This window comes from Amblyomma maculatum, chromosome 11, assembly GCF_055883805.1.
Source record: "Amblyomma maculatum isolate TAMU_Amacu chromosome 11, ASM5588380v1, whole genome shotgun sequence".
Classification (NCBI taxonomy): domain Eukaryota; kingdom Metazoa; phylum Arthropoda; class Arachnida; order Ixodida; family Ixodidae; genus Amblyomma; species Amblyomma maculatum.
Genome location: NC_139354.1, coordinates 58,224,159 through 58,232,719, shown reverse-complemented (window position 1 = coordinate 58,232,719; position 8,561 = coordinate 58,224,159).

The following is an 8,561-nucleotide window of genomic DNA, read 5'->3' as shown; positions in this document are numbered from 1 at the left end:
GTTATATATATCATATCATATCATATTTCGTGCTGAAAGAAGGATATATATATATATATATTTCTTGCTGAATCTTCTGCTTTGTTGCGCTCGACTATTTGAACTCAGCACGTACCAATTAGCTGTGTCTGGAAGGTAGAAGACCTGGACAAGACATTCAATGCTAACCAATGTATTGTTTTGTCAAGCGTTCTGCCGGAAGCAACGAACTCGAAGCAGAGTTGAATGCATCTGCGGTGGTGCTATGAAAGCGCCTGCTCATATGCGGTTTCGTTGAAGACCTTGGACCTGAGAGTCTGCCCAAGAGTATAGAACAACTAACACTGCAATATTTCTTTTTCAGTTTATCCATCCCAACAAAGCAACAAAGCAGATGATTCAGCAAGAATGATATATATATATATATATATATATATATATATATATATATATATATATATATATATATATATATATATATATATATATATATATATATATATATATATATATATATATATATATATATATATATATATATATATATATACCGGGTGTCCCAGCTAACTTGAACCAAGGGTTACAAAATAATATATTTGAGGTAGGTCAGTGAAACCAGTTGCATACAACTACCAGCCTGCTTGCGCACTACAGGCAATTTTTTGTTTTGCAATCAGTTAATTGGCTAATTGTGTTAATTTTTCTAATTTAATAAATATTCACCTTAGACCAAAAATGCGAATTGGAAAGTTGTAGAGCACCTTCGGAAACCCCCATTCCATTAATTGCGATAAAGGAAGTCTCACGTGTATCTTTTTTTCCGGGCTCAAAAGAAAGCCCGCGAAATATAAATAATACCACGTGACTAGCGCATTTGAGCGCAGCGATCGTGGTGCTCTCAGTCGTGGTTTGAGCGAACGAAATCAGCTGCGGCCGTGACCCGATGGTCCCGTTGCAGCGGCAGGCAGAAATGTTGGCGATGGTTGGAGCGAGCTCGAGCTCGCCCGTCGTCACCGCGATCTTGGCCAGGCCTGTGCACCGCAGCAGCCTACATCACGACAGGCGGATGACGATAAAGAACCGGCAAATGAAGGTGCAACGCTAATTTTATTCGAATCACATGTCATCTCTTTCTGACTAATCAATTGCGTTCCTTCTTCAGATTTAGGCTAATTCGGGACCTCACCATCCTGTGGTCACTGCATCGCACTTTCCCGATTACCTCTACATCCTGCACAATGGCGGGGGTTGAACACATTATGAAGTCGATTTCATTTTTAGTCCCTCCGTTAGGACTTTTCCATGTCCATTTCCGGTTCTTCCGTTTGCTGAAGAAGGTATTCATGATTCGTAAGTTATTGCGCTCTGCAAACTCAACTAGTAACTCCCCCCTGCTATTCCTAGAACCAATGCCATAGTCACCTACTGCCTTGTCTCCTGCCTGTTTTTTCCCTACCTTGGCATTGAAGTCGCCCATTAGTACCGTATACTGCGTTTTTACTTTTCGCATTGCCGATTCTACATCTTCATAGAAGCTTTCAACTGTCTGGCCATCATAACTACATGTAGGTGCATAGGCCTGTACAACCTTCAGTTTATACCGCTTATTAAGCCTAATTACGATGCCTGCAACCCTCTCATTAATACTATAGAATTCATCTATATTACCCGCTATATACTTATTGACAAGGAAACCTACTCCTAGTTGTCGCCTCTCCGGTAAACCTCGATAACACAGTACATGCCCATCCTTCAGTACAGTATATGCCTCATTCGGCCTGCTAACCTCACTAAGCCCTATGACATCCCATTTCATGCCCTCTAGTTCCTCTAACAGCACTGCTAAACTAGCTTCACTAGCTAGGGTTCTAGCATTAAACGTTGCCAGGGTCAGTTTCCAATGGCGGCCTGAGATATCAAAGCTAATAAATAAGCGCAAGGTGGCCGATATAAGGAAGTATAACATGGACAAAATTGAGCATGCTCTAAAAAACGGGGGAAGCCTGAAAGCGGTAAAGAATAAATTGGGCATAGGCAAAAACCAGATGTATGCGATAAGGGACAAGGCGGGCAACGTCATCACTAATATGGACAAGATAGTCAAAGTAGCCGAGGAGTTCTATACAGATCTCTACAGTAGCCAAAGTAGTCAGGACCGTGATGAGATTGGCGGTAGGGAAAAACAGTCAGACGTTCCACCAGTGACGAAGGACGAGATCAAGAAAGCACTAGAAACTATGAAAAGGGGGAAATCAGCTGGAGAGGATCAGATAACCACAGATTTGCTCAAAGACGGGGGGGATATCGTGCTAGAAAAACTGGCCACCCTGTATACGCAGTGCCTGGTGTCATCGACGGTACCGGAACCATGGAAGAACGCAAACATTATCCTCATTCACAAGAAAGGGGACTCTAAGGACCTTAAAAATTACAGACCAATCAGCTTACTGTCTGTTATGTATAAGGTATTTACTAAGGTAATCACTAATCGAATCAGGACAACCTTAGACTGCAATCAAGCAAAGGATCAAGCAGGTTTTCGGAAACGGTACTGTACTATCGATCATATCCATACCATCAATCAGGTGATAGAAAAATGCTCGGAATATAACCAGCCCTTAGACATAGCATTCATTGATTACGAAAAAGCATTTGACTCAGTTGAAACCTCGGCGGTGATGCAGGCATTGCGAAATCAGGGGGTAGACGAGCCGTACGTGAAAGTGCTGGAAGATATATATAGTGGCTGCACAGCAACCATAGTTCTGCATAAAGAGAGTAACAAAATTCCCATAAAGAAAGGTGTTAGGCAAGGAGACCCAATCTCCCCAGTACTATTCACAGCTTGTTTAGAGGAAGTATCCAGAGACTTGGAATGGGAGCAGTTAGGGATAAGGGTAGATGGAGAATACCTCAGTAATCTGCAATTTGCTGATGACATTGCCTTGCTAAGCAACTCGGGGGATGAACTGCAAATAATGATTGATGACCTAGACAGAAAAAGTAGAAAGGTAGGCTTGAAAATCAATATGCAGAAGACTAAGGTAATGTTCAACAGCCTCGGGATGGAACAGCAGTTTACATTAGGTAGCGAAATACTGGAAGTAGTAGGCGAATATGTCTACTTAGGACAGGTAGTAACCGCAGATCCGGGCCACGAAAAGGAAATAACAAGAAGAATACGATTGGGATGGAGCGCATTTGGCAAGCACTCGCAGAATATGACTAGCAGCTTACCGGTATCGCTCAAGAGGAAAGTATACAACAGTTGCATCTTGCCTGTACTCACCTATGGGGCTGAAACGTGGAGGCTAACCAAGAGAGTTCTACTTAAGTTGAGGACAACCCAGAGGGCTATGGAAAGAAAAATGGTAGGGGTAACATTAAGAGATAGAAAGCTAGCAGAGTGGGTCAGAAAAATAACTCAAGTTACCGACATTCTAGTGGAAATTAAGAAGAAGAAATGGACATGGGCAGGACATGTAGTGCGAAGAGAGAATAGCCGATGGTCGCTGAGGGTAACAAACTGGATTCCAAGGGAAGGAAAGCGTAGCAGGGGGCGGCAGAAAGTTAGGTGGGCGGATGAGATTAAGAAGTTCGCAGGGGTCAAGTGGATGCAGCTAGCACAAAACCGGGTTAAGTGGAGAAATATTGGAGAGGCCTTCGCCCTGCAGTGGTTATAATCATGCTGATGATGATGATGATGATGATGACATGTCATCTCGCCCCTTTACCCAAGCCTGTATGCGCAGATTCAGTGGCTGATACCTTATCGCTCATTCGTTTGTCGTGACGTTCGCTGATGGGAGAGAAGGAGGGTTTGTTAGAATCCCGGTGGTGTCGGCTCGCCGCTCTCGGTGCTACTTGCACCATCACGTGGGCCGGCTGTCAGACGCGGGGGAAGAAGCCATCGCAGGCATATCGGCCTGCCGCTTTAACGGGGCTAAGGAGACACGGCCGCAGCTAATTTCGTTCGCTCAAACCACGACTGAGAGCACCACAATCGCGGCGCACAAATGCACTAGTCACGTGGTATTATTTGTATTTCGCGGGCTTTCTTTTGAGCCCAGAAATAAAGATGCACGTGAGACTTTCTTTATCGCAATTATTGGAATGGGGCTTTCTGAAGGTGCTCTACAAGTTTCCAATTCACATGTTTGGTCTAAAGTCGATATTTAATCAAATAGAAAAATTAACATAATTAGCTAATTATGTAAATGCAAAACAAAACATCGCCTGTAGTGCGCAAGCAGGCTGGTAGTTGAATGCAATTGGTTTCACTGACCTACTTCAAATGTATTATTTTGTATCCCTTGGTTCAAGTTAGTTGGGACACCCGGTATATAGATACATATATATTTTTTTTTTTTTTGCGAGCCTTCATAGCAACACCACAGGTGCATTCCACTCTGCTTCGAGTTCGTTGCTTCCGTCAGAACGCTTCACAAAACAATACATCGGTTAGCATTGAATGTCTTGTCCAGGTCTTCTACCTTCCACACACAGCTAATTGCTACGTGCTGAGTTCAAATAGTCGAGCGCAACAAAGCAGAAGATTCAGGCAAGAAGTACACACACACACACACACACACACATATATATATATATATATATATATATATTATATATGTAGGAAAGAAGCCAACAGTCGGCGAGGCCAAGGAAAGCGTTGGGGATGGTACTTTATGTATTTTTTTATGTAATGTTTACTTGGATAATCACAGAAATTAGTAATGTAATCTGTTTCGGCGAAAGATAGTTAAACACAAAGTAGAAAGTTGTAAGAGCACCGGACGCGATATTCGGAGGTCGTGGATTCGGTTCCCACCATCGGCACGTTGTATTTTGTTCTACTTTGTGTTTAATTATCTTTCGCCTAAACAGATTACATTACTAATTTCTGTGATTATCCAAAAAAACATTAAATAAAAAAAATACAAAAAGTACCATTCCCAACGCTTTCCTTGGCCTCGCCGACTATTGGCTTCTTTCCTTCACGCATTATAACGAGCACCCTCATTTCCCCTTAATTGATCTGCTTGTAGCTTACGGGGGTCACGGTTCTGGCAGTCTTGAAGCCATAGGTAGCGTAAGAGGGTTCTAGCACAGCTTTCGCCCTCGCTCTTGATCACGTTCTACGTGACGCTGGCGGTAACAAAGGACGTCCCACGTCCGCCGCTATGGCTGAGGGTGGCGCTGGTGAACACTCTCAAGGTTCGTATACAGACAACATAAATACCCAAGGAGGTAGCAGGGGGGACAGCGGCCGATGTAGCTCAGTTGGAAGAGCACCGGACGCGATATTCGGAGGTCCTGGGTTCGGTTCCCACCATCGGCACGTTGATTTTCTTCTACTTTGTGTTTAATTATCGTTCCCCTAAACAGAATACATTACTAATTTCTGTGATTATCCAAGTAAACAATAAAAAAAGACATAAAGTACCATCCCCAACGCTTTCCTTGGCGTCGCCGACTATTGGCTTCTTTCCTTCATATATATATATATATATATAGGATGCGAGAACATTTAACGTACTTCGCAGCTTAAAAAATTATAGAGCAAAGGGTACGCTTCATATAAAGACACATTTTGTTTCGACCCGAAGCTGGCCTTCATCAGGAGTGTGAATGCAAGTGATGGGGGTAGGTTTCATATGCCAAGAGTGGAAAAAGAGACAGGTGCGCAGAGGAGTGCAATGGCATTGTAGTGATGGGTGGGATAAAAACCAGGTGCAGGCGGGGAGTGAAAGAAAGTGCAGGTGGGGAGAGTGAAAAAAAAAAAAGACGGCACATGGAAGGAAGCACAGTAATAGGTATGACCCCAGCTGACAAAAGCAGGAATTGTGTGACTGTCATTGTGTGTATGGTGGGGGAGGCTTACATTCCTTTGGGCCACCTGCAGAAACTTGACTTGTCCGTTTTGGGTGTGTTTGAGGAAGGAATCTACGGGGTAACTGAACTCTGAAGTGGTGAAAGAATGCCAGGGCTCTCATTTATACCGGCATGCAGATCCATGTAAAAGCCCTAAAATTTATCTCCAGTCGTTTATGGTACCGAAGGGCCTTTCTGTAGATTTAATTCCGTCAATGAACAACCTTTCGAATGCCCATAAATTGGCTTGGAGCCAAGAAGTCCACAATGCATCACTTAACCTTCTGAAAATAACCATAAATCACTGCGAAGAGACCTTGGCATCGCTGAGTCGGGAGGAGGGGCGAGTTCGTCACAACATTACACTATCAACAACTGAGGGCAACGAGCTTGAGGTCTTCCAGTGCAGGAGAGCTAGAGAAGTTTGGACTAAGAAGTGTAAAAAATTTCAAAGAGATAACGTCCCTTATATAAACCTTGAGCATGGCGCGACGCCACAACCGAGTAATTTTTTTAAATCAGTCTAGTCATATAGCAAACGAATCAAGAACCCACTTAAACACTTCTAACCAAATAGCGGACAGACCACACTTTCAGCAGAACATTCTTAACTTTTTAAACGCAACACTTAACCCTGAAGAAACAACACTCCTATCCCGTGAACTAAAATTCTGCCCTAATATAGGGAAGGGTAGAGCAGCTGGGGCCACGCTGTAGTTACGACTCTTTTTTTTTTTTCTAGAAGAGCTGACATATACCACAACGATCGTGAACATAATGACACGGGTGGGTGACATCTCCCAAGCCTTCCTCTACTGCGTCTCTATAAATGATGTTGCTTCGGAATTCGAAACCCCATAAACTGGAACAAGGTACACCAATCTCCAGATGTGCGCGAGAGAACATCAAGTAGCATCTTGGCTCCACAAGGCTTTAAATATCGCAAGACATATAAGCCAGAGTTTATTCTGATTCAATGTCTGATTGAAACATTATTTTTCTATACCGATTTAGCAATATGTTCATGGAGGTGAACAGAAATGGAAGAACTAGGGCAGCGGCAAGTGTATGCTGTTAGATAAATAATGTGAAAGACCGCCAATCCTACTAAAGTTGAAAACAGTAGTAATATCACTCGTACATTTGTGTTATGTTTAACGACCAACACCGCAGATTAGCATTATTTGACATTCGGTACTTCCCACACAGAATGCGGCTGCTCCAGTATCCCAGACGCAGCGAGTGCCTGGCTGCGTAGTTTACCGTGGTCATTTTCACTAGTAAGAATGCGGTGCTCCAAAAGCTATTTTAGCTGGTAGAAATTGACATCAAAAAAAAATATCTCCGTTTATGCATTGGTTCCGCTTTTCCTATGCAAGCTTAATAAGCAGTGCAAAAATCTTTTGGCCTATACAAGAGCGAAACCTGGGAAGAGAATAAATAAATTTAGCGTCGTTTACGTAGAGTCGTAGGACAACTAACGATATAAAAGAACTACGTGGTGCATGGCACATGCACCATTCTGCCTAAAAATTTTTCAGCGTGTTTTCAAATGACACCATTCTCCTGTTTGTTAAAACGGTGCTCCTAAAAAGTGTTGCAAGGAGAGAAAGGTGACATTGAGAAGAACATTGATGAAGCAGCATTAAGACAATATAAGAAACAATTAAAGGATGCTGTAGCTGCCCTTAAACAATAGACGTGATAGCACCCTTAAAACCATTATTTAATTAGCCAGATTTTTTATATTCGCTGTGTTTGATTTTATATTTGCTGTCTGAGACACGTGGCATCTACGCTACAGCGGAAGAAAAGAAAAGCATGATGGAAGCTGACAACCACACATTTCAAAGTAGACGCTTTTATATTCCATGTATCCCCTCAATATATGTGAGCTTTGTTCAAAAGGCACCAGTGCCCTGAATATTATCTGTTACAAACAGGGGATATTTCGGCAGCTGAATGTAGGGTTTAATTACCTTGAAAGCATAATTTTACTGAAAGAAACAAAAACGCATGATGAATTACTTCGGGCTTCTATGTGAAGCAGACGCTCCAAAACTGCAGAAAACCAAATAAGCACTCCTGCATGGCTTCATGAAAGCTGATTTCATTCTCCCTATCGCTAACCTCCTTGACTGACTCTACCGCTTTCTCGCTATCCTTTTATTTCCAGTAGCGTGGTTTTTTGGGCTTGTTGGTACATGATTCCAATACACTATAGCGCAGCAAAAGACGAGGACACAAGAGACGAGAGACGAACACAACGAGCGCTAACTTCCAACAAATTGTATTTTCCTGAATCATCACATTTATACGCCAGAAAAACAGGAATCACATGTGCCAACAGTATCAATTCCTCTCGTCTCTTGTGTCTTCGTCTTTTGCTGCGCTATAGTGTATTGGAACCTTTATTTCCGCACACCAGTTCAGGTGTTTCAGATATCAGATAGGAGATGCCGGAGCTGGTAAACATTTTTTTCTTTTCTTAATGATATATAATAAAGACAAAAAAATCATTCCGTCGAGCCGGATTCGAACCAGCGACCTATGGATCACCGTGGGGGAGAACCGCTACAGTCCACCGCTCTACCAACCGAGCTATCGCTTGACTTGACTCTGTGGACAAGCGTTATGACCTATGTCGCAGCATACCACGCAGTCTGCGCCCTCCCTTCCAAAACAAGTTCTCCGTCAACGCCTTTCATCGC